We start from the raw sequence: 27,678 nt of genomic DNA on the forward strand, positions 1-27,678 counted from the left end.
GCTGAGGGACCCTGGTCACCCAGGAGACACATCCTTGCTCAGGGGCACTTCTGCACTGCAGGGTGTGTTTCCTGCACCAACCATGCATGCTCTACTCTCGGTGCCCTCGTGCTGTGAAAAATGAAAACTCCCCCTTCCCCAGCTCTCAGGGGCAGGGCTGGGGAATGGGGTGAACCCAGTGGAGAGCTGACTTTAGAGAAAACTGGGACTGAGTGGGTGAAGTAGTAGGTGGGAGAGGGCAGGCAGCTTAGGCTGTTGATGGCAAAACAATTCTGAGAAATGAGCAAGAGAAAGGTTTCATTTTTAAATGTGTTAAAAAAAAAAAGTTACCATTTGGCTAAAATTCCACACCAGGCTCTGCTTTGCTCTGGAGCTAATATACAACCTCTCGGCTGGCTCCGCAGTCTTGGTAAGGTCTCCGAGGGTCCTGGCCCTGTCCAGTGTTTTCCCCTCCTGGTGCTGCGGTGGCCGGGGCCTGGGCAGCTGTGGGGATCTGCTGGCCGGCCTCCTCCGGGCCTCCTCCCGGCCTATGGCAGTGCCAGCCCCGACTGAGTCACAGGAAAGCCAGGCACCCTCCAAATGCTTTATTCCAACTGTCCTTGCTACTTGGGAAAAAACCATTAACTTCTACCTGGATCTCTGTATGGAATTTTGGGTTTTGGAATTTTTTAAAAACCAGAGTACTTAGAAATCACTAAATCCCTTCCCTTCCTCGAAAATAACCTCACTTCCAGAGAAGCCGTCACTTTCCGGGAATCTGGAGACCCGCACGCAGCTCTGGGAACAGTCTTACTATGAACACTCACTGCACGTTTCCTGCACAAACAGCCATCTGACGAGTGGCCAGACTTACACCATTTGGGTTTTCACTGATGATTTTGGACCCAGGGCAAGTTTCTGTCAAGAGGATTTGCTCCAAATGCCGCCTCCTACGTTTCACTCTCTGGGGAGGCGCCCGGTGCTATGGGTGCCCCTGCTACCCTGGCCCAACTGGTACCTGCAGCCAAACCAACCCGCGCGGGACTGGGGAGCCCGGGGGTCCAGGCCATCCCACCAGAGGGGCTTCGTTCTGGAGCTCCCGCCACCCCAAGCGTAGAGGAACTGCACTAGTTGGCCAGCACCATTTCCGGAACCCCAGGTGAGGGCACCAACCTACCCCAAATGGGACCTCTCTCGCCATCATGGGCGGGCAGGGAGGGGAGCCTGGAGCCTGCACCTTGGATGCGCTGAAACCTTTCCCCAGAGCCCCTTGGCTCTAATCGTGTCTGACTGGGTTTCCAACAACATCTGCACCCACACGCCTAGGAGTGCGATTGCTGCGCCGAAGTGCCCTCTAAACGTTGACGTGTGCGTTTAGATGCCTACTTCCAAGGTGGTCCTGCTTCGGCCCACGCTGTATGTCCAAGTTCCCTCTGATCCTGTTAATCTGATGGGCTCACACGGCCCCTCCTGGCTCTAGTTTGCTTACTGGCAGCTCTAATGCCAAGAGAAGGGGAGGCTGCCTGTCCTGGCTGTGCGGTGCAGTGCATTTTCTGCACGGCAGGTGGTCTGCTGGCTGGATCCGACTCCTGCCCCTCCAGGCCTGGGTGACTCTCTAGGAGGGCGAGTCTGCCCCCTTGTTGGGCCAGTGGGCTGGCCATGCGGGAGCCCCCCCACCTCCCCTGTGCTGTTGACCCAGGGTGTAGGGGTGCTGCGGGTTCTGCTCGGTGGGGGGGGTCAGAGGCACCTGGGCACCTGTTCAGGGCAGCACCTGGGCACCTGCATGGGACAGCCTCCTTCTCCAGTAAGAGAGGGGTGATTGGCCAGGCGGGGGTCACCTGGAGGAGTAGTTTCTCATTTATTTTTTTGGCCGTGTGGCTTGTGGGATAGTGGCTGTGTGGCTTAGTTCCGGGACCTGGGATTGAATCCACACCCCCTTCATTAAAAGGCTGGAGTCCTAACCTCTGGCCTGCCAGGGAATTTCTGATAAAAACTTACTAACTGCCAGTAGTTTCTGAGCAGAACCTTGACAGGAGATGGGGAGGAAATGACCAGATCAGGAAGCGGAGGGGGTAGCACTAATAAAATTACCACATTATGGTCATAATAATTATTGTGTTCATTAAGTGTGATGTGTGCTTTTGGTTATTTAATCCACTCAGTGACCCTTTGAGGTAGGGACCATTATCCCATTTTACAGATGAGGAAACAGAGGTCCAGGGGGATGAAATGAATTCTTCAACCTGAGCTGAGTCCCATGTCTGGACTAAGTGTCAGGACTCAAACTCAGGCAGAACTTGAGACATTAACCACTATTCCAGCGCAAGGATAGACCAAGGTGTGGGAATGTAAAGGGAAATTGCAGGGATGTCAGATCTGATTTTAAAAACACGTTATTTAAATGATCTTGACAAGTAGAAGCTATAACCTTCCTTCCTTTTAGAAAGGGAATTTGCCTAGCTGAATGAACTAACTTTTTAGTAGCAAAGCAAAACAGTCTATCAGTGATAATCATCAGACGTTCCCAGCTAAATGAGAGCACATTTGCAGGTAGGTTGCTTCTCCCTGTGTAGTGATAATGAGAGATGGACAAAGACCAAAAACATGCTTGTAAGAAAGTCATTTATTTGGATGAAAAGTTATATTTTTCCATTGACAAAAGATACCATCTTTGTCTTTCAGTTTGACCATTTAGTCTGTGTACATTTCATGTGATACCTGATGTATTAGGGGTTTCAGCTAACATTCCAATCTATCTAAGTTACTGTGTGTTTTTAATTTATCCTGATTATCCTGTGTTGTTCTTTCTCTCCTTTCTTGCCTTTATAAACTTTATAATATTTTTATACTCCCCTTTGTTAGCTCGATAAGCACCTTTGTTGTTCTTTTAGGTTATCATAGAAATTAAAATACTCTTTTAGAGTTATCAAGCTCTAATAAATATTAGTGTTTCTAAAAAAGACAGATAACCTAATTTTTTGAATACCCAAAGTTTTGAATAGGCACTGGATTAAAACAATCTCCAGATGGCCGATAATCATATGAAAAGCTGCTCAACGTCATGATCTATTAGGGAAATGCAAATGTTAACCATAGAGTACCAGTATACATTCACTAGGATAGCTAAAATAATTATTTTCATCTGCAAAATTTCTTTTGATTTATCTTCCAGCTTACTAATTCTTTCTTTAGTTAGAGCTAATTATTAAGTTCTAAATTCCAGTTATTATATTTCTTAGTTCTAGAACTTTTATTTGATTCTTTATTATAGTTTCCACTGTACCAAAATTCTCAATCTTGTCTTTTATTTCCTTCAATATTTTAAGGGATTATTGAAAGTTCATTATTCGAATAACTCATATTCTATCTTCTATGGCTATTGTCTGTAGTTTCTCTTGATTTTTTATCATGTTGTCCCATCTTCTTAAATGCCAGATTATTTTTGATGATGTGCTGGTTATTGTAAATTGAACAACATAGAGACAACTCAAGGCACAGGACAATGTCATCTTCCTCCATGAGAGGATTTACGTCAGCTTCTGGCAGGCAGCTAGAGTGTTTGGAATGCCTTTGTCATTGCTGCCTCCTCAGGGTTTGAGTTCCAGAATGACTGGTCCTGCTAAACAAAGCAACGTGGTGGCAAGTGAGGTGGAGGGCTTACCTCATGGGGTGCTGGATGATCCCACTGGGGATACAAAGAGAGCGTCTCCAGGAGATGGGAAGCTGACTCAGTGATTTTTAAAGACCCTTTCAGGACAGTGCCCCTGACTTCCTGTGGCTGTGACCTCCTACGCTCACACGTAGACCACACATGTGGACCATGCATTGAATAGCATGTGGGGCTAGATGATTGGTGGTGAGGAAGTGCAGAGTTAGAACTTACTCAAAGGCATATGTCTACAGGAGGCAACAGAGCAGGCGGTGAAGAGCTTTGACCTGAAGGGCCTGAGTTCAAGTCCTGCCTCTGCCCTTTGCGTGGAACGTGGTCTGTTGATTACTGTATTGGGCCTCAGTTGTTCTTGATACAGCCTTGTGGAGATGTAATTCATGCACTGTACAATTCACCTGTTTCAAGTATACAATTAAATGGTTTGTTGTGTATTCACAGAGTTGTGCAGCCATCACCACAGTCAATTTCAGAAGCATTTTGTCATCCCAAAAGGAAACCTTGTCCCCATCAGCAGTCACTCCCTGGCCCCTGGCAACCATGACTCTACTTTCCGTCTCTGTGGATTTGCCTGTTTTGGGCCTTTCATATAAATGGAATCAAATCATATGCGGCCTTTTGTATGCGTGTCATTCACTTAGCGTGATGTTCTCAAGGTGCTCCGTGCTGAATGAAGCCTGGGTCATTCTTTTGTGTGGCTGAGTGAAATTCCATTGTACAGATTGGGCCCCATTTTGCTTATCCATTAATTTGGTGGACATTTTGATTGTCTTGGTTATTCACCTATTATGAATAATGCTGCAACAAACATTACATATTTTTGGCGTGGAGGTGTTTTCACTTTTCCTGGGTATATATCCAGGAGTGGAATTGCTGGGTCAGAGGGTAACTGTGTGTTTAATCTTTTGAGGAGCTTCTGGAGCAGCAGTGTATGAGGTTTCTAATTTTCCCCCATTCTCAGCAATACTTCCGGTTCTCTATCTTTTTGACTGTAACCATTACAAAGAGAATGAAGTGGTATCTTGTTGCGCTTCCCTGACAGCTAGTGAAAGAAGACATCTTTTTCATGTGCTTCTTGCCCATTTGTATATTTTCTTTGTCTTTTTATTATTTGAATTTAGGAGTTCTTTATATATTCCGGATTAGGTATATGATTTACAAGTATTTCCTCTCATGCCTTGCCTTTCACGTTCTTGATGATGTCCTTTGTATCACAAAATTATTAATTTTGGTTACTTAATTTTTAATTTGCTTGCTGTGCTTTTGGTGTCATATCTAAGAAATTGTTGTCTAATCCAAGGTCACAAAGATTCGCGTCTTTACAGACTTACAGTTTTAACTCTTCCATTTAGGTCTTTGAGTCTTTTAGAGTTAAATTTTGTATATGCTATTTCTGACTTCATCCTTTTGCATGTGGGTGTCTGGTTGGAAGCCCTATTTGTTGAAAAGGCTGTCCTTTCCTCATTGAATGATCTTGGCATCCTTGTTGAAAACCAATTGGATATACATGCGAGGGTCTAGTGTCAGATTTGAATCTTTAAACTTCAGATGAAATGAATGCCTGGGGCTTCCCTGGTGGCTCAGTGGTAAAGAATCCCCGCATCAAGGCAGGAGACATGGGTTTGATCTCTGATCTTGGAAGATCCCACATGCTGCAGAGCAACTAAGCCCATGCACCACAACTACTGAAGCCTGCGTGCCTAGAGCCGATGCTCTGTAACAAAGAAGCCTCCGCAGGGAGAAGCTTGTGTACCGCGACTAGAGAGTAGCCCTCTACTTGCCACAACTTCGTTCTCGCAACAACGAAGACGCAGCACAACCAAAAGTAAATAAACACATTAAAAAATCAATGCCTGCATCATATTGAGATCATGAAGGTTCAGGGAAGGACATTCCCATATGTGGCCTAGCACCCAGCAGGCACGCAGAGCATCGATGATGGTGTGGACACAGGAGCCGGGCGTTCACCCCTGGAAGAGGCCCAGGCTGGGAGGAGGGGGCAGCACAGCCATTGCTGAGCATTGAGGTAGCGCTTCTCTCCTCCCAGCCTGTCTTGTTGCCATGCCAACACGACCTGGCCTGCATACACCCAACCTGGCCAGCAGGGATGGAAAAAATTACTCTGGCTTTTCACAAAGATGGACGATGATCTCAGGTGAGGGGTAGGGAGCTGGAACAGAACGTCCTTGGTAACAAAGCAACAAAGGCTCAGAGAAAACATGGCCCCCGCAGTGGTTTCCAGGGAGGCTGCTTCGCCCAGATTTCCCTGCTGGGCCCCCATTGCCCACATAGACTCTCCTACCCCTGGAGGGCTGGCTCATCCTCCAGCTTCTTGATTCCCCTGAGAAGTTGCTGGGGCACCAGGCAGCCAGCCCACGGGTGTTGTCTGCAGTCAGCTTCAGCTCAGGGCCACACTCATATCACTCCTTGGGCTGTGGGCTGAAGCAGAGACCCCACCTCACAGTCCATTCTCTCTACCAGCCTGTTCTGAAGCTGAGCCCAGCACCTCATGGCCCCTTCTTTCTCCCAGTCTGTTCTGTGCCCCCGGGTCCATGGAGCACCTGGGAGCTTGGGTGCATGCTGGGGCTCATTATTTCACAAGGACACATCATACCTCTGGGTGCTTCTCTTACTTCATACTTGGTGCTGAATTCCACTACCTGAGCAAAACCCCAGCAACATCCTTAGATTGTGTCCTGCTGGGAGGTACTCTTCCAACTCAACTGCTGCTCTTGGGGCAACTGAGACTTGTCCCCTACACTGCCCTTCCCATCGAGGTCAGTGCTGTCCCCTCAAAGGTGGGCACTGCCCACCTCTCGATCTCCCCCTCCCTCATCCCCGTCCTGAGGTCCCCCAAACCACTGTCGGCAACCACACCATGCAGACCCTCTTGGGGATCAGAAATGGCTCTGTGGGTGGGTGCTTCAGGAAAGTCTGATTTGGTTTGAAGTGGGGCTAGTGTCCTCCCTGTGGGCAGCCCTCCCTGACCAGAGCCCCCAGCACCAGAGATGGAATGCCAGTCCTGACTGTTCACACCTCCCTCCCCCACAGCCCCCGAGTCAGCAGCATCATTCTGTGACTGTAGGTCCCCTCAGGGCAGGGACTGGCCATCCTGGTCAAGGCTGAGTCTGGGCCCAGTTCCCCTGCTGCTCTGATCCTCCTTCCTCCCTCTGCCACGAAGGACTTCTCCAGCCCCACCCTCGCCTGCTCGGGGTGCCGGCTCCTTCCTCCTCCAGGATAAGACGCGAGGCCATCTGCTGCCTCCCCAGCCTAACCCCGTCCAAGGGAGCTGGTCCTGTCAGCCATCCATGCAGTCATCCCACTCCTCTGCAGGTGCCCTGCCCCTGCCCTGCCTGCTGGGAGTTGTCTCCGGAGCTCACCGCCTGGTCCTTGGGCCTCCCTGGACCACTCGGGCTGGAGCTGAGGGAAGGATGCTGTGCTTTCCAGTGTGACATTGGGCTGGGCACTTACGTTGTCTGGCCACACCCTGTGGACACTTGCAGGAGGAGGGACCAGCCATCCCTGCCTGGGGGCAGGGTGCTGGCCTCCGAGAGGCCTGTCCCAGTCATGTGAGGGACGTGGGTGTCTGCCCTACTGTTCTTGGAGCTCCTAGGTGACAGGCTGGTGCCTCGGGGGCGGAAGAGAGGCCAAGGAAGGAGGGGTGAGTCAGCAATATGGAACCGGGATCTGGGGCACAGGAAGCAGGAGAACATCTCCACGTGGTTCCTGCATCCAGCAAGGCTTCTGGGAATGAAAACAGCAGTTGAGCCGGTTTTTCTGATATTTCATTTTCCTTTGAAACAGAGCTGCATTCCATCAAAACTTCTAAATATTTATCTTAACATTCTTCCTATAATTAAAAATTATTTGCCATATTCCAGGGCTGTTTCGTGTCTCCCGTTGTGCATGAGCTCTCTTGTCATCACAGATGTGAGCCCAGCAGGCTCTGCCCCTGGTCACAGACAGCGGTGTAACCAGGAGGGAGCCTGGACCAGGCACTAGCTAGTTCTGTCTCTTAACACTTGCTAACCCTCCTCTGAAGCAAAGACAGGGAACATCAGGCTGGAGATTTGGGTGGTAAGACAATCTAGCAAGGGTTTAAAGATTTAAAAAATGAATGCATTTTTAAGACATGGAACTGACCCACCAGCCTCTGGTTCCTGGCTGCTGTGCCATCCTTACCAGTGGCCCGAGGATTCCTGAAGCCCCAGGCAGCCAGCCAGCGGGGCAGCGTGCAACATAAGAAATAATGCAAAGGCTTTCTCTGATTCAGTTTAAAAGTTCAACGTTGAAGGTACAGTGATTTATTTTTGCAGTGATAACACAAATTCAAATTCTGGCGGAGCACACATCGTTCTGAAAACAAGGCTTTGGCCAAATTGAGACATCTATGGTGCAGAAATATGCTTGGAATCAACGATGCTGCCCAGCAAGTGATAACTGCTTCAGGAAATCCTTCGCATCGTGAGAGGAACTCAGCCTGTCACGATGCACGAGTGAGAAGTGGAGGGGCTGGACCACAAAGCCCTGGGACGCAGCTGATGCTGAATTAAAACGAAAGTGGATGCAGCGGGGCGTCATCCCTCTCCCTGGGGTTAATTGCCATCCTTATCTGCCAGGCGCAGGAGTGGATCCTTTGTAAATAAAGTGTGCACAGTGGCATTTAGTTGTTCTGTAAGTGAGCCCTTTAAATTCGTTGTACCATTTATTCAAAATCCACTGGGAACTTCCAAATTTTTTAGTGAAGGTTGTGCCAGAAAGCTTCAGTTCAGGAAGATTTTAGAGAAGCACAATGGCCACAGAGCAAATTTGCTCACAGAAAGGTGCTGACATGTTAAAGATGCTGATGGGAGGACTAGGGGAGTCGCATGCTTGGTCCTGCTGTGGGATCTTCGGGAACAGTGCCGTCACTTCACTGTGGAATGTTCTGGGCCGGTAGAAGAATCTCTGATGAGGTCCACATTTTAAAGTTGGATATATTTACATTCTGTACCCAAATGGAATGCACTTGAGATAGCTAAGATTTTTGAAGCATTTAAATTTGGTGAAACATTGAAAAGCATCATAAATAGAGACAATTTGATGAATTTCAACTTGTGAAATACTTGTCGATGAGACGTTCTCTGACTAGAGTCAAAACAGACCCTGACCACATATCCAGGCTGAAATAGACTCATCGTCCCACATGGAAAAATTAGAACTGAGGAAATCTTCCACTTGGCCAGATTTGTGCTGAGTTTCCAGGTCTGTCTGCACCTGTAGGAAGAGAATTTTCTCAATAAAATATACTGTACAGACAGCCAATCAATAGTGTCAATAATCTAGAATTATCAATCACAAAGTTTAACACTGAGGAAGATTGGGGATAATTTATGAAAAAATAAAACTAGTAAATAATTTTAAAAGATTTCTTTTAAAAAAATCAGTGACATTGTATTAAACAGCCCAGATAAACTTTAAAAAGAAATCAAAGTTTGTGAGTATGGAGCAAGAGTAATTACTCTGCTTGTTTTTTCAAATGTCCAGATAATCAGTGCAAAGAATATTTTTAAAAGTTTTCCTTTAATATATATGGATATAGACTTGGAATAATTTATTTTGGATAATAGATTTTAAATAGAACTATTTCATAGGCCTGCTTGCCTGGAGAATCCCAGGGATGGGGAAGCCTGGTGGGCTGCTGTCTATGGGGTCGCACAGAGTCGGACACGACTGAAGTGACTTAGCAGCAGCAGCAGCCAGTAAAGAAAATAGAAATGTCAGACAATAAATAGATATTTTAAAAAAGTATATATTTAAGAAATCATTTTCCACACCTTTTCCTCTCACCAGTGTCTTTATCAGCTCGATAGGTTGTACTGTCCCCCTCATGGTATTTCATAACTCCCCATTTGTGGCATAACTAATTTGTTTCACTTGCTCCTTAAGGATACATATGATATCCTATAATCCAACTACACAAGAAATACTTAGCGCCTCCTCTATGCCAAATACTGTAATTTTATAAACCAAGCATGTAGCAAGGGTATAACAGTATAAGACTCTAGAGTTGGATGGATGATGGATGAATGGATAGGTGGGTGGATGGGTTAAACTTAGCTGTTAATAAGGGCATCACTGATACTTTGGAGGTGAGTGTCCTTCCTGAGTCTGAACCATGTTCTCCTGGCTCATTACAACACAGTCTCCTTATTGGCCATGTCATTTCACACTATTTCATTGCCTTCTGAGCCCTTGGTCATCAGGGGAAGTGACAAGAAAATAGGACTGGATCAGGATAAACCTTCCAAGTCCTTGCCTTCTGTTTCCAGATGGTGATCTGTGGAATTCTTTCTGACTGAACAGAGCATTTGTCCACTGAAAGCTGAGATGGGCCAGGGGCCCTTTCAACAAGGCAGGATCTTGTTCTGCCCCAAGTGTGGCTTCCAGTTTGGCTCAGGGAAAGTGGCAGGCAAATGGGACCCTCTGTATCTATAGTCTTGTGGAAGGGTAGAACCACCATGGACCAGAATCTTGCATCACAGGACATCTTTTATGCAATCCGGACCATGTCTAGCCACTGAAGTCTCACTCACCTTGAATGCCTCCCCCAAGAGGCAGCCCATCGCCTGTCAACATAACACACACACCCCTGCTAGTCTGGGCTCCCCCAACCGTTGGCTTCCACGGCTCCAGGTGACTGTAACTTGTCTAGATCATCCTGGTCTCAAAGAGGCCTCCAACATGATGTCCCTGATGCTTGTTGAAGGTCATGGGCTGAGGATGTTGCTGCTGAGGTCTGCTTCCCCGTCCTGTCACCATCTCAGTGAGGTACTCAGGAGTCCAGAATTCATAAGCATTCAGGGTTCAGGACTTTGAGCTGTCTGACCACATCACACCTCAGTGCTTGGTCCATGGTACCACAAGGACCCGCATACCCACCACTTGATTCCACCATCGACATCGAGCTGCAGTCTCTTTATCAGCTGTCTGTCCAGCTCTCCACCCCTCTCTCCATCTGTGGATCCACCTTACTTTTGTGTGCATTTCATACAGTGACTGCAGACACCAGTATACTTGGCCCCTAAGCAGTTGAGTGCATGTTCTGCCAACTAGAGTTCAATATTTATGTTTTTAAGTAAACTTTCCATGCAGTGAAATGCACAAATGTTAGGTGTACCTTTTACTGAGTTTTAACACAAGCAAATTCCTGTAAACCCCTCCCCATCAGCACGTGGAATTTCCCATCCCCTGCAGAAAGTGCCCCCTACCCAGTCAGTCCTTGCTCGCACCCTACTGAGGCAGCCACTGTCCTGATTTTTGTCATCACTGATTAGTTTTGCCGGTTCCAGAACTTCATATAAGCCAGAAGTGCCATTTTAACCACCAGTCTGTAGTGGCATGTGGGTGAGGGGTTTTCAAGGGCTAGCCATGGGGGACTGACAGATCACCCAGGGTTCCCCAGAAAAGTGGAACCAAGAGGATATCTGTCATCTATTGATGTCTATTAATTATATACTCTATCTATCTATTCTATCTGCAGAAAGAGCAACAGATTCATTTTATCAAAAGGATCATGGGGTTCACAGGCCAAAATCTGTAGGGGAGGTCAGCAGGCTGGAAGTCCTCGAAAGGTGTCTGTTATGGTGTAGAACAGGGTGTCTGTTCTGTCCAGTCGCGAGGCAGAATTTTTTCTTCTCTGGGAAACCTGTTTTTGCTCACAAGAACTCCAACTGGGTGAATGGGGCCAACCCGCCTTATGACGAGTAACCTCCCTTACTTGGAGCTGGCTGGTTGCAGGTAGTCACCACATCTACCCTATCCACACAGCATCAATGCTGACATTTGACCAGGCAACACACATCATGGCACTCACATGGTGGAATGCCTCTGAGTTGAGAGCGCCCACTCAGGACCTGGTGGAGAATCAGGAAGGTGGCTTCCAGCAAGACGGCAGCCCAGAGACCCAGCTGGAAGGGCGGAGCCAGGGCCCTGGTTGCTCCCTGGCTGGCGAAGGGAGCCTCGCTTGGCAGGGACCAGACTAGGGGTAAGGGTGGCGCTGGGGCCTTCATTCCCCGCTTCTGCCCGCTAAGCACAGCTGCATATAACCAAAGGGGTTCTCTGTGCCGCCCTCTTCCATGTCAGCTCCTCCCAACAGATGATCTATGTTTTAATGAGAATAATATTTGCTTCAAGGAAGTATGATTCCAGCCGTGTTTTATATCAGCCAGATGTGTTCAACTGTTCACCCCCTCCCTCCACCAGTAATCTGGCAAAACCTGTACTGCAGTGGGGCCCCCACCTCTCCCCACCACCCACCTTCATTCTCAGGCCCAAGGGTGTTTCCAGGGGAAGGGAGCCACGTGGAGCTGATTCATCAGCACGGTGCTCATCAAAACACCGTTTTGTAAGAGCTAATTGGCGTGCGGGGAGCCTCTCAAATCCTTTTCATAAGCCTCTCACTGACCCTGTTGTTTGAGCCAGGCCTTAACATAACCTCAGCTTCAAAAGACTGATGTTTGGTCCGAAACTCAGACACCCTGATGTTGAAGCAGGCACCAGGCTTGGGCAAACGCTTTCTGCTGGTTTTAGGCTGAGCAGAGCCAGGCAGTTGGGAAAGACTGGACTCCAGCAAAGCGGTTAACATTTTTTTTTTTCTCTCCTACTTTTCAGGCTGACAACAAGCTCTGAGCCGGGAACCTGGGACCTGTGCCGTGACAGGTAGGACTCCGTGTCACCTGCCCTTCTGCTGGTCTGCGACAGCCCAGGAGGGGTGGGTGTGTTACCTTGCCCAGTGTCCTTTTCAATAGAATTTTCTTTCGCCAAAGAATGGAGTGCAGAGAAGTTACTCAGTGTGTTTCCTTTCTCCAGAACTTAGTTGTTCATTCATTCATCCTCTTATTTGGGAACTTACTGAACATACGCTGTGTGATGACCTCCGTAGCAAGGGCCAGCGTCAGTGATGAGACAGAGATGTCGTGTCCTTCATGGGGAGATAGTTACCCATCAGGCATGCAGCTGAGCGGGGGTGTGATTGCGACTTGTGATGGAGGGAAAGACCCGTGAATACGAGAGCGGGGCCTCTTCTGGTGGGTGGTGGGGATGAGGGTCTGAAGCTTGGAAAGGAAGGATGTGGGAAGGGTGTATGGAGAGGATTTGGGATGGGAAACAGAGTGTGCAGGAGCCCTGAGGACCAGGAGGAGAGGGAAGAGGAGGCCAGACCCCCACAGCTCAGAGGCCGAGGAGGGGAGCTGCCTTTTATCCCAAGAGTAATAAAGAGATGTTAACACGTCTGCAGAAGGAGATGGCTTTTGTCCGATGTATTTTGCTGTTTAGGCCAGGCTTATTGGGATATAACCTACATCAGTCAAATCCACCCTTTTCACTGCGCTGTCCTGAGTAACAAACGCGTCCAGTTGTGTAACTGCCACAGTCAACACACAGATAGTCCCGTCACCCCTGAGAATTCCCGTTATAGTCGACCAGCCCCCAGCAGCCCTCACCTGATTTCTGTCCCTGGAGATCAGTTTTGCCTTTTCTGGAATGTCACTGAGATGGAATGATTCCATGTCCCCTTTAGGTCTGTCTTCTTTCACAGGTCACAGTGCATCCACAGCTACATTGTCTTGCCATGGGCATTAGTTCTGTGTCCTCGTGACAGCCGGGTAATTTTCTGTGGCATGGACATGCTTGTCCACCTGATGGAGACCTCTGGGCAATTCTGGCTCTCAGGCCTCACTTAGTACTGCCAGGAGCCCTTGCTCTCGGGCTGGCGTGTCTGTCTCTCTCAGCCCTGGGCCCAACTGTTCCGGGCAGATTTGTGGGGATTTCTGGTTGTACAGTGAGGAGGATGCCAGAACATGTTCCACAGTGGCTGCACCACGAGGCACTCCCACCTCAGCCCACACTGCCACCCTGGGGACTCCAGGGTCTTGCTTCCTGAGCCAGTGGAAGTCCTCGATTTGAACAGGGCCTCCCTCCCTCTTGCTCAGGCCCCTCAGCTCTGCTGTCTGTCACTTGGTCCTCCGCCTTCTCTCTACTTGGGTTTCATCTTCCATCTGATGACAGCCACGTTTAACTGGGTGCTGCGGAATCTTTTTCAAAATTTCCAGTCATATCTAAGAGAAAGTCTTAGGTAATTTTAAAAAATATTTTTATTTTTGATTGTACTGGGTCTTCGTTGCTGTGCACAGGCTTTCTCTAGCTGTGGTGAGCAGGGGCTACTCTCTAATCGCTGTTCGCGGGCTTCTCACCTTCTCAACAAGGGTGGCTTCTCTTGTTGCAGAGCACAGGCTCTAGGGTGCTTAGGCTTCAGTAGCTGCAGCTCGCAGGTTCTAGAGCACAGGCTCAGTAGTTGGGATGCCTGGGCTTAGTTGCTCTGTGGCATGTGGTATCTTAGTTCCCAGACCAGGGATTGAACCCATGTCCTCTGCATTGGCAGGTGGATTCTTAACCACTGGACCCCTAGGGAAGCCCTCTGAGTTAGGTATTATTATGACCCAGTACCTCTCCAGAAGTTGCTGGTCTCTCTTCTTAATAAAGAAAGAAAGCCTCCAGAAAGCAGGAGCATCTGGCTAGAATTTAATGAGAGTGTACTATTTTCATGGGGCCCTGAGGGTTTTTTTGTTTTGTTTTTTTTTTTAAGAAACAAATGATACTGATTTCCCATTGATGGTAGTGACATAAATTTCTTTTAAAATAGCTTTAAATATTTTTATAAATGAAGTGATTTTAAAGACACATGTGAAGTGAGTGACAGGTGGGTACTGTGGAGATGTGGCCAATGTTTGAGGAAGGTATGCCAACAGCTGGTGTTCAGGAACCACCCTGCCCAGGTGCCGGGCAGGCCCAGTTCACCCTGGCTCCATCTCTCCCGGCCATGGGCCCACCTGCTGCCTGCTCCAGGATCCCTCTGAGAATTCACTATGACGCTGATGTGAAGTGCTGACCTGGAGACACCTAGAGGGGTGTGGAGGGAGCCGTGGAGATCGCTGCCCCGGGAGCTCAGTGACGAGCACCTGTCCCTCTGTCACTCCAGCTCCCCGAGCAGGACATCTGCTCTTGATTATGCTGGGACGATGCACAGGAAGGACAGGCTACAATTTCTGCTTCAGATACACACACTAATAATAATAGCCACGTTCCCAACTCCTATTCGCGGCACGATATCTCCATCATCTCTAATCAATACTGTCCTCAGTGTCAGCCTAGGAAAACGCTCAAGTCTGTGGTTAAATAAGGAAACTGCAGACAGTTTAGCAGCTGGTGTAAGACCCACAGCTGTCCTACTTTGGGGAGAAATGCTCTTTATTCTGAGACTGTGTCCTTTTTATTATTTGATGAACTGATAATGACCGTGAAGGGGAATGGATTTTAGGGGTTCTACTTAAAATGTGGAAATAAAAAAACGTTAGGCCAGAAACATCTTCTGAAAATGTTACTGACTTTTGGTTTTTGACATCTGATTCTGGCCAATGTGAAGTAACAGGCATGGGAATTACCCTCCTGCCATAAACGACCAGAAAGCTGGATGGAATACACCAAGCACAGCTGTCACACATTGACAACAGGCAGTGAAAGGGAGAAACAGGGCTTATGAATGCACCAGCTCACTGTGGGGAGGGAAAGTGTGAGAGAGGGTGGTCTCATTGCGTGGAGGAGAGAGAGGGCAGACTAGCAAGACTTGGAGGGCAGAGGGCTGAGTGGAGGGAGCTCCAGAGAGGTTCCACCAGGGCACGGCTAACACGTGCACATACGTGAGGGAAGGAAAGGAGGCTGGGGACATTGCTGCCCAGAGAGGCAGGCAGAACAGTCCTTGGAGCTTACACAGGGCTGAGGGTAGCTTGTGTTTATATCAGCTGGGGTGGGAAGATCTTAGGATACACTGGGCGTTAGTGGAATCCTCATGAGCATTTTCTGAATAATGGTGGTAAATTAGTTTTAGCCTAAGTCTGTTCCAGACCCACCCTAACAACATTTTAAAAGAGGCCTCATAAGAGTCTAACTAATTCCAAATAACTCAGCACTGCACACCAGAATAAAATCCAAGACTTTTTTAAGGAGCACTGCAAAAGCCAGAAGGCAATAGTGAACATTGACAATATCTGGCATTTGATCAAAATTAACCATGCATGCAGAAAAAGCAGAAAATTCACCCAAAATATTGGGGGAAAGTCAATCAGTAAAAAGATACCTAGATGTGACATAGATGATGGAATTCACAGACAAGGATGTTGAAACAGCAACTAAAAATATGTTTCATACATTCAAGAGGGAAGAACAATAAATAATGAGAAGCAAAATGAAAGATACAAAAAAGTCACAGTGGAACTTTCAGTTGAAAATTCAATATCTGAAATGAAAAATATGCTGGATAGAATTCACAGCAGAGTCAACACTGTAGAATTAAAGATCAGCAAATTTGAAGCCATAGAATGATTCAAATTTGAGCAGAGAGAAAAAAGACTTTAAAAACAAAATAACAGAACTGTGGTGACCCTCGGGCTAATATCCAGTCATCTTGCATGTTTGTAATTGGAGTTCTAGAAACAAGAGAGAGGCGGGGACAAAACCCGTTTTGAAGAAACAACAGCCAAAAGCTTTCTGAACCCACTGGAAACTAGAAACTCACAGATCCAAGGAGCCAAACAAACCCTATGTGGCGTAAACACTGAGAAAGCCACATCAAGACACATTACAAACAAATTGCTGAAAACCAGTAATAAAAAGAAATCTTAGAAGCAGCCAGATAAAAATGACACATTGTGGACAGAGGAGCAGAACCGTATGAGGGACAGCAGACCCCTTGCCAGAAACCATGCAAGCCAGAAAACAATGGAGAAGCGTCTTTTAAGTACTAAATGCTGATGGAGGTGGGGACCATCAACAGTGATTTTATTAGCCAATGAAAATATGATTCAAAATTGGAAATAAAACGAAGACTATTTCAGACAAACAAAAACCAATAGAATTTCACTGTCAGCAAATCTGATTTACAGCAGTGTTAAAGGAGGTTCTTCTAGCAGAAAAAAAAAATCCAAATGGAAATTTAGATCTACACAAAGCAGTGAAGTGGGCCAGTAATAGTAATTCAGTAATTTAATTGTCATTGTTTAGTTGCTAAGTCGTTTCTCTTTTGCAACCCCATGGACTATAGCCTGCTAGGCTCCTCTGTCCATGGGATTTCCCAGACAAGAAAACTGGAGTGGGTTGCCATATTCTTCTCCAGGGGATCTTCCCAACCCAGGGATTGAACCCATGTTTCCTGCATTGGCAGGTAGATACTTACCACTGAGCCACCTGGGAAGCCCAGTAATTAAATAGAAAAATGTAAGATATATTTTTCTTATTTCTATATTTCTTGCAATGGTATTTCACCATTTAAGTAAAGAATAATAGCAGTGTATTTTGGGGTTTATAGTTTGCAAGGAAGTAAAATCTCTGACAATAATAGCACAAAGAATGGGAGGGAGGCATAGAAGTATATTGTTCAGTGATTCTTACACCATATGTGATATGGAATAATAGTATATGAAGGGAGGTTGTGATAAGTTAAAGAGGTATATTATAAACTCTAGGAACAGCCAGTAAAAATTAAAAATTACTGTATGACTAATAAGCCAATAGTGGGGATAAAGGAGAATCATTAAAATAAAACCCTAAATTAATCTCAGAGAAAGCGTGACAATAAGAAAGAGATGGAACAAGTAGAAACCCAAAACAAAAAGATAGATTTAAACCCAACTGTATCATAATTACATCAAACATAAATTGTCTAGCATTTAAAATGAAGACAGAAATTGCAAGGTGGGATACAGAAGCAAGACCCAAATAAATGCTGCCTGCAGAGAAGTGCAGCAAAGGAAGTGCAAAGGAAGCCACAAATGGGTTAAAAGTAAGAGGATGTGAAAAGATGTACCTTGCTAACACTAACCAGTAGAAAGCTGCAGTGGCCACACTAGCACCAGACAAGGTAGATTTCATATCAGAGTATTTCCAGGTACATAGAAGTCCATCACCAAGATAAAGGCATCAGTTCATCAAGACACAAATGTTGAATGTGTATACTAACAGTTTCAAGACATATGATGTGAAAACCGATAGAGCTGCAAGGAGAAATAGAAAAATTGCAATTATCACCAGCAATTTAAGTACCCTGGGCTCAGTCAGGGTTCAGCCAGAGGAGCAGAACCCGCAGAAAGTGTGTCAGTATCGAGCAGGTGAGAAGTCTGTCGTGCAGTTGTGGCGGCTGCAAAGCAAGTGTGACTTGACATGTATGCAGACACAGCCAATGCTGTTGTTCACAGGAGGAATTTCTTCTTTCCCTGGGGAAGCCTCAGCCCAGCTATTAAGGTCCTCTGACCAATTAAGTCAGGCCCACCCAGAATCATCTCCTCTACTTAAAGTTCAACTGATTAGAGTCTGTAATCACATCTGCAAAGTCTGTTCTGAGCAGCACCCAGATGAGCATCTGACTGGGAGACTGGAGACTGCACCCCAGCAAAGCAGACATGGCTAGATGCATCACAGCTCCCTCCCCCAACAACTGAGTGTTTGAATGGATGACTGGAGACTGTACCCCAGCACAGCAGACACGTCCGGAAGCATCACAGCCCCCTCTCCCAACAAGTAGAAAATCAGTGACAACATAGAGCACTTGGAAAACATCATCATTAACTTTACCTGATTGGCATTTACAGAACATTGCACCCAACAACAGTAGAGCACACATGGAAAATTCATCCAGATGGACTAGATTCTGGGCCATAAAGTAGACCTCAATAAATTGAAGAAGGTTAAAATCGTACAAAGTCTGTTTCCTGATCACGAGGGGACCAGGCGGCTGGGAACTGGTGGAGCTGGGAGTGGAGCAGAGCGTCTTCCTTTGAGAGATGCACCCCCTTCCTGCTATGCAGGCTGCCTTCCTGATGCCTGGGGGTGAGTGGGTCTGTGCTTGGTGGGCTGGGGATGTCTGGTGCCTGGCATTAGGTGCGACTCGCTCACAGTTGCTGGTGACCCTTTGTTTAGAGGACCAGGCTGCACGAGCGCTTGTGTCATCATGCAGGGCCGCCTGTGGTCCACCCGGGTGCACTTGCCTTTGGGTGGACTGACACAGCTGGCATTTCTCTCTGAGGACCCAGAGATGCAGTAGAGAGAACGTGATGAATGGACCCGGGCCATCGAGGGAGCCGGCTGGGGAGCTGGTGTCCTGTCATTCAAGGTGCAGAAGCACTGGAGAAGGTTTGTTCTGGCACGCCAAGGGGCAGGCTCAGGCACACGCAGTACCCTCCAAACACTCCCCAAACTCTCTCCAACAGAACCTGGGGCAGTGGAGGCAGTGTGCCCCGAGTCAGTGCAGTGGGTCCACGCGTCACTTTCTCACCCACACACTAGGAGAGCAGGTCCTACTCCAAAATGTCTTGAACTTGGAACTTAAGACAATAGCTGAGGGAAATATTAAGGTGGGGACATGTTGTACAGCTGTCACTGTGTCTCTGACCCCTGGTGGGCTTCTGAGCTGCCTGCTGGAGGTCATTCCATGACCTGCCAGCCCAAAGGCCATCTGAGCATCTGTCAAAACTCGCAAATGACCAGCACATCGTCTTGCTTACTCATCTGTTTTTGTAGTAAATTTGGGTAGAAAGTGGTTTTGGAAAAAAAGAGTCAGATCCAAACAGATGTTACATGAGATATGTTATGTGAACCATGGATGATGAAATGATGGGTTCTCATGCATGGCCCTGAAAGCTCTGGCAGAATGGGGAGTGGCTCGTTCCCATGTGGCATGTGGCAAAGAAGGTCTAATTTTGGAACTGGGTGAGCTTTTCCGAGGCCATAGGAATGGCAAAGCAAAGGAGAGGCCTTCCCTGTACTTATCTGGTGATTGACAGGTGATAATGTTTTATTGGAGCAGAAACATTTCCGGACTAATTTATTCCTTCACTCATCTGGGTTAAAAGGAGAAGGGGTGCCGGGGAGAGAAGGAGAAAGTGGGAGTGGATTAAGGGGGGCCTAAGTTAAACGCATTTGCCAAACCACACATACCGTGTGCCCAACTTTCATAACTAAACGAAACGTTGCATTAATCACAACAAATTAAAACACTATTTATTGAGGGATGGAGGGGTCCAATTTTTTGTAACTTGTGGAATTTCCTCTTCCCCTATTTTCCTTTCCCTTCTCCCCAGCCTCATTCTCCATTGTTTTTCTTGCCACGTGAGTCCATGGAAATCAGAATACTAGCTTGACAGGAAGCGCCATGTTCTACAGTTACCCTGGAAGCGGGGAGGTCAGTTCTTCATCCTGGCACTGGGCGCCCCAGGCAGCCTGGGCATATGCCCTCATACCCCGCTTCCACTCCTCCCGCCAAGGCCAGTCACCATCAGGACGCAGTCAGGCTTCTTTATTGCAGTGAAGTGAAACTTGCTTACCGAATTCTTTCCACAGTTGAACCGCTGCCTGGCTTGCTTCTTACAGGTGGGTTGACTCTTGTGATCCACAGCTTCTGGAAGCTCCTCGGTCTGTAATGTAGGCCATAAGGGAATGCGACACTTTTTTGTCTCTCCTAGGAGTTTTGTGACTTTTCAATCCTGTTCCATGGACTGAACCACCGAGACTGCCCTGTTGCCCCCTCCCTCTGTCCCAAGATGCAGAAGTGGAGCTGGGAGGGAAAGACTATCCCCAGATGTGGGGCAGTGACAGCTGCAAGAAGGGAGAGGGAAGGTTTGGGGGGCTCTGGAACAAAGGGCTCAGGGTGAGCTATGAGAATTGGGGGAGGGAGAGGGTGCAGCAGGTTATGGACTGGGCTCTGAAGGCAGGGGTAAGAGGAGCTGTGCCATCTGAGAGGCACCTGCTCAGATGAGAGGCACCTGCTCAGGTGATAGGCCAGGCCCTTCCCACGGTGCTGATGATACCGTGATGATGAGGGTGCTTACCCTCAAGGGGACTCCTCAGTTTGCCACCAAACAGTAGTGTGTGAGATGAACTTCTGTCACCATGCTGCCTGTCTTCAGTATACCCTGGAATCTGTTTTTAAAGGAAGTGTTTAGACTTGCTATGTTGGTAAGGCTAAAAAAAAAAAAAAAAAAAAGTTTGGAAAAACAGATATTCATTGGCTAACTAATATTTTGGGTAGACTTAGCTTTCCCCACGTCAGATTTTCTTGAAGAGGAGATGGACCACATCAGGGGAAAAGGAGGAGAAAGATGCATTCATTCATTAAAAGTAATTGTTGGGTTAGAATTGCAGGCTTGCCTTGGCCAAACAGATGGTGCTGACCACTGTCACTGGAGCATGCCATTTCTCTGTCACAGTCAAGTGTCGGGTTCCCACAGACCCACTGGATTGGACCACTTACTGGCCATCAGGATTTTCCCTTTAAACTCCAACCCGTCTCTCCCCATCTTCCCAATATGGATGATATATCATCATTCAAGTTAGGTTGATAACCTGTGTTTGTAATTTTGTTTATAGCAGTGATTCTCACAGGATGGGTGGGTAGCCCTAGGCCAAGAGCACCAGCATCCCTGGGAACTTGTTAGAAATGCAGAGTCTCGGGCCCTACCCCAGATTTGCTGGATCAGAAACTCCAGGGTGAGGGAGGGGCCTGCCCAACTGCTTTAATGAGCCCTCCACGTGATTCTGACATGGTTTGAGAACCTCTGGCCTTTGGAACTCTGTGTGCACTTTAAATGGGTGAATCTTATGCAGGTGAATTATATCTCAATCAGATCAGATCAGTCACTCAGTCCTGTCTGACTCTTTGCGACCCCATGAATCGCAGCACGCCAGGCCTCCCTATCCATCACCAACTCCCGGAGTTCATTGAGACTCACGTCTATCGAGTCAGTGATTCCATACAGCCGTCTCATCCTCTGTCATCCCCTTCTTCTCTTGCCCCCAATCCCTCCCAGCATCAGAGTCTTTTCCAATGAGTCAACTCTCCGCATGAGGTGGCCAAAGTACTGGAGTTTCAGCTTCAGCATCATTCCTTCCAAAGAAATCCCAGAGCTGATCTCCTTCAGAATGGACTGGTTGGATCTCCTTGCAGTCCAAGGGACTCTCAAGAGTCTTCTCCAACACCACAGTTCAAAAGCATCAATTCTTCGGCGCTCAGCCTTCTTCACAGTCCAACTCTCACATCCTTACATGACCACAGGAAAAACCATAGCCTTGACTAGACGAACCTATGCTGGCAAAGTAATGTCTCTGCTTTTGAATATGCTGTCTAGGTTGGTCATAACTTTCCTTCCAAGGAGTAAGCGTCTTTTAATTTCATGGCTGCAATCACCATCTGCAGTGATTTTGGAGCCCCCCAAAATAAAGTCTGATGCTGTTTCCACTGTTTCTCCATCTATTTCCCATGAAGTGATGGGACCGGATGCCATGATCTTCGTTTTCTGAATGTTGAGCTTTAAGCCAACTTTTTCACTCTCCTCTTTCACTTTCATCAAGAGGCTCTTTAGTTCCTCTTCACTTTCTGCCATAAGGGTGGTATCATCTGCATATCTGAGGTTATTGATATTTCTCCTGGCAATCTTGATTCCAGCTTGTGTTTCTTCCAGTCCAGCGTTTCTCATGATGTACTCTGCATATAAGTTAAATAAACAGGGTGACAATATACAGCCTTGACGTACTCCTTTTCCTATTTGGAACCAGGCTGTTGTTCCATGTCCAGTTCTAACTGTTGCTTCCTGACCTGCATACAAATTTCTCAAGAGGCAGGTCAGGTGGTCTGGTATTCCCATCTCTTTCAGAATTTTCCACAGTTTATTGTGATCCACATAGTCAAAGGCTTTGGCATAGTCAATAAAGCAGAAATAGATGTTTTTCTGGAACTCTCTTGCTTTTTCCATGATCCAGCGGATGTTGGCAATTTGATCTCTGGTTCCTCTGCCTTTTCTAAAACCAGCTTGAACATCAGGAAGTTCACAGTTCACATATTGCTGAAGCCTGGCTTGGAGAATTTTGAGTGTTACTTTATTAGCGTGTGAGATGAGTGCAATTGTGCAGTAGTTTGAGCATTCTTTGGCATTGCCTTTCTTTGGGATTGGAATGAAAACTGACCTTTTCCAGTCCTGTGGCCACTGCTGAGTTTTCCAAATTTGCTGGCATATTGAGTGCAGCACTTTCACAGCATCATCTTTCAGGATTTGGAATAGCTCAACTGGAATTCTATCACCTCCACTAGCTTTGTTCGTAGTGATGCTTTCTAAGGCCCACTTGACTTCACATTCCAGGATGTCTGGCTCTAGGTCAGTGATCACACCATCGTGATCATCTGGGTCATGAAGCTCTTTTTTGTACAGTTCTTCTGTGTATTCTTGCCATCTCTTCTTAATATCTTCTGCTTCTGTTAGGTCCATACCATTTCTGTCCTTTATCAAGCCTATCTTTGCATGAAATGTTCCTTTGGTATCTCTGATTTTCTTGAAGAGATCTCTAGTCTTTCCCATTCTGTTGTTTTCCTCTATTTCTTTGCATTGATCGCTGAAGAAGGCTTTCTTATCTCTCCTTGCTATTCTTTGGAACTCTGCATTCAGTAGTTTATATCTTTCCTTTTCTCCTTTGCTGAAGCAAAGATTATAACACTGTTTTGTGGGGTTTATAGCATGTCAAAGTGAATGTATGACAACAAAGCACAAAGGATGGAAGGAGGAAATGAGAGCAAATATACTGTTGTAAAGTTATTTCACCGGATGTGAAGTGTGAAGACAGACATACATTAAAGTTAGATATTTTAAGCAACCACTAAAAACTAAAAGGAGAGATATAATCAATAAGACTACAGCAGAGGTGAGATGGAATCATAAAAAAATACTCAATCCAATAGAGGGAAGAAAATAGTGACAACATTTTAAAAAGAACAGATAACACAAATTGAAAAATTATTAGTAAGATGATAGATTTAAATTCAACTTCCCAATGAAAAGATAGAGATGATAAGATTGTATAAGAAAATGTTTCCTAACTATGTGGACTGCTGCTGCTGCTGCTAAGTCGCTTCAGTCGTGTCCGACTCTGTGGGACCCCATGGAGTGCAGCCTACCAGGCTTCTCCGTCCATGGGATTCTCCAGGCAAGAACACTGGAGTGGGTTGCCATTTCCTTCTCCAGTGCATGAAAGTGGAAAATGAAAGTGAAGTCGCTCAGTTGTGTCTGACTCTTAGCGACCCCATGGACTGCAGCCTACCAGGCTCCTCCATCCATGGGATTTTCTGGGCAACAGTACTGGAGTGGGGTGCCATTGCCTTCTCCAACTATGTGGACACGACCAAGCAACTGAACTGAACTGATGTGCTTTCTCAAGAAAAATTATTTAACACAGAAACATAGGTGGATGGATGGAAAGTAAACAGAGAAAGCTATACCATGAAAATGCAAATCAAAAGAAAGCTGGGGCAAAGATGTTAACATCATATAGAGGAAACCTCAGAACAAGGAAAATTGCCAGAGATGAACAGGGACATTTTATAGTAACAAAAGTGTTATTCTACAAGAAAACGTAACACTATAAATGTGCCCACACCCACACATGAAACAAAAAGTAAAGTAGAAATAGAAAAATCCACAAACATAGTTGGCGACTTCATATGCCTCTCTGTAAGTTATGAAACAAGTAGACTGAAAATCAGTAAGGATATATTAATAGAAATCTTAATATCATCCAAGTTGATCTACTTGACATTTATTGGACAGTCTTCCCAATATCAGCAGAGTACACATTTTTTACAAGTACACATGGAACATTCACAGAGTATGCTGGGCCATGAAACAAAATCTTAACAAATTTAAAAGAAGTTAAAGTTATGTGAAGTATATTGTCTGGCCAGAATGAAACGAAAAATCACTAATATGTAACTTCAAACATTGGAAATTAAACAGTAACCTTTCAAGTAATGTGTGGGTCAAATAATCAAAAGAGAAATTAGAAAATAATTTAATTGAACAGAAAAGAAAATACAATGTATCACAGTTTATAGGATACTGGTAAGGCAGTGCTTAGAGGAAAATTTATAGCATTAGGCATACACATTGGTAAAGAAGAAGGGTCTCGAAGCAATAATCTAAGCAATAATCTAACCAATAAGCTACCCATTAAGAGCCTAGAAAAAAGAACACAATAAATTCAAAGTAAGCAGAAGAAAGGAAACTATAAAGATAAGAACAGAAACCAATGGACTTGGAAACAGAAAAATAATAGAGGAAAATAAACAAAATCAAAAGCTGGTTCTTTAAGCAAAACAGCAATTGAAAAGCCTTAGCCAGACTGATCAAGGCAAAAAAGAGAGCAGTCACAATTACCAATATCCAAAATGAAAGAGGGACATCACTACAGATCCTATAGACATAAACTGTAATAATAAGGACAATAAGAGAATATTAACCTTTATGACAGTGAATTTATGAAATCAATGAACAAATTTCTTGAATCACACTCAGTATTGAAGTTCACTAAAAGAGAATTAGATAACACAAACAGCTCTGTATAAAGTTTTAATTCCTACCTAAACATTTTCCTACAAAAATAAACTCTAGGACTAGGTAGCTAGTAGCTGGTGAATTCTACCAAACATTTAAGATATAAGCAATTCCACTTCTACACAAACTCTTCGAGAAAATAGGAGATGAGGGAACACTTCCCAACTCAATTTATGACCCCAGAATAATGCTGATACCAAAACAAGACAAAGATATTGCAAGTAAAGAAGACTACAGATCAATATCCCTAGCAGATCAAATCCAACAGTATATAAAAAGAGTGACACACCACCTCCAATTCTGCTTACCCTAGGAATACAAGACTGATTCAGCATTTTGAAACAAATTAATGTAATTCACCATGTCAGTGGTCTAAAAGAGAAAAACCACACGATCACCTCAAATATATGGAAAAAGCATTTAGCATCCATTATTTTTTTTTTTTTTAAGAAAAACGGTGGTAATTAGGTAATTAGCCTCTAATGTTGTTGTTTAGTCGCTAAGTCGTGTCTGACTCTTTGTGGCCTCATGGACTATAGCCTGCCAGGCTCCTCTGTCCTCCACTGTCTCCTGTAGTTTGCTTAAATTCATGCCCACTGACTCGGTGATGCTATCTAACCATCTCATCCTCTGCCACCCCCTTCTCCTTTGCCAGAATCAGGGTCTTTTCCAATAAGTCAGTTCTTCAAATCAGGTGGCCAAAATATTGGAGCTTCAGCTTCAGCTTCTGTCCTCCCAATGAGTATTCTTGATTTCCTTTAGGATTGACTGGTTTGATCTCCTTGCAGTCCAAGGGACTCTCAAGAGTCTTCTCCAGCCCTATAGTTTGAAAGCATCAATTTTTTGCCACTCAGCCTTATTTATAGTATAGCTCTCACATTGGTACATGACTACTGGAAAAACCGTAGCTTTGACTATATGAACCTTTGTTGGCAAACTGATGTCTCTGCTTTTTAATATGATGTCTAGGTTTGTCATAGCTTTCCTTTCATGTAGCAAGCACCTTTTAATTTCATGACTGCAGTCACCATACATAGTGATTTTGGAACCCAAGAAAATAAAATCTGTCACTGCTTCCACTTTCCCCCCTTCTGTCTGCCATGAAGTGATGGGACTGGATGCCATGATCTTCATTTTTTAATGTTGACTTTCAAGTCAGCATTTTTACACTCCTCTTTAACCTTCATCAAGAGACTCTTGAGTTCCTTTTCACTTTCTACCATTAGAGTGGTATCATCTGCATATCTGAGGTTGTTATTTCTCCTGGCAATCTTGATCCAGCTTGTGATTGACCCAGTCCAGCATTTCACATGATGTGTCCTGCATACAAGTTAAATAAGCAGGGTGACAATATACACCCTTGTCATACTCCTTTCCCAATCTTGAACCAGTCCGTTGTTCCATGTCTGGTTCTAACTGTTACTTCTTGACCCACATACAGGTTTCTCAGGAGACAAGTAAAGAACTCGGGAGACAGGTACTCCCATCTCTTTAAGAATTTTCTACAGTTTGTTGTGATCCATACAGTCAAAGGCTTTTAGGGTAGTCAAGGAGCAAGGGTTTTATGTCTATATTGTGGTGGGGTAGCCTCACCAGAAATACTTGCCAACTTATCCAACTGTGCATCTGGAAGGGGCAAAATTGACCATGTATAAGTTATACCCCAGGAAACCAGAGTTATAACATATAAGCCAGTAGCATGGGACCTCTGTGGTAGGTGCTCAAAGAAAAGAGGATCCCATCATGGCAGCCCTCCTGTCTATTTGAGGAGGGCAGGAAAGGCATCCCACAGGTAGAGGGGACCCCATGGACTTGGATGGGAGGAGATGCTCCACGCAGAGAGGCAACCCCTCCAGAGGCCAGAGGGAAGGAACAGCCTTGCTGGGAGAAGCTGAGCAGTGGAGGCAAAGGTTCTCTCTTGCTCCTTCCTGCCTTCGCCTCTCCAATGGGTCAGGGAGGTGAGGCTGGCCGGCCCGCCCCCACCCTTGCCCAGTGACACGTCCCTCACTGGCTCCATGCATCTTCCGGGGCTTTCTAGCACAGGGTCAGAGGTCAGCAGCATTTGGGAAGGGACCCAGCGTCTGAGGATTTATCCAACTGATGTTACCCCAACAGCTCACCCATGACTAAGCAAACTCATTTTTGTGAAGATGCCAACCCTCTTGCCCCCTCTCCGGCCCAGCTTTTGAACCTTGGGCGTATAAGGTGCCACATGGGAAACAGGACTCCTCCTTGTGGTGCCCATGTGCCGGGTGCAGCCACAGAGAAAGGCTTAGTGAAAACTGGTGCCGGAACAAGAAATGGTTAAGTAACCCAGGCAGGCAGTGGTTGCTAGCGGCTGACACAGTGACAGATGTGCTGGGAGAGCAGATGCCAGCGAGCTGGTGTTTGAGTGTCACCTGACTCCCATCTCTTGTCCACAGCCGGGAAGACCCCGAGCCAGGTGGTGGTGCTTCCTCCTCCATCAGGAGAGCTGTGTGTCCCTGTGACTGATTCCACTTCCTTAACAAAGCTCCATCTCCAAGAGGCCTGCTCCCCATCCTACCCTCGGGCCATCCTGGCTGCTCTGTAGCC

General features: G+C 46.1%; 1 protein-coding gene across 1 annotated transcript in view; it reads left to right on the forward strand.

Moving 5' to 3' along the window:
- The window catches only part of ZNF469 (zinc finger protein 469), a 251,894-nt gene that overhangs the window by 37,063 nt on the left and 187,153 nt on the right, over positions 1-27,678 (forward strand). Inside the window, exon 2 of the mRNA XM_070770435.1 lies at positions 12,299-12,346. The gene's annotated coding sequence lies outside the window, so the exon portion shown is untranslated. The remainder of the gene's footprint in view (positions 1-12,298; positions 12,347-27,678) is intronic.

Source organism: Bos indicus, chromosome 18, assembly GCF_029378745.1.
Source record: "Bos indicus isolate NIAB-ARS_2022 breed Sahiwal x Tharparkar chromosome 18, NIAB-ARS_B.indTharparkar_mat_pri_1.0, whole genome shotgun sequence".
NCBI lineage: Eukaryota > Metazoa > Chordata > Mammalia > Artiodactyla > Bovidae > Bos > Bos indicus.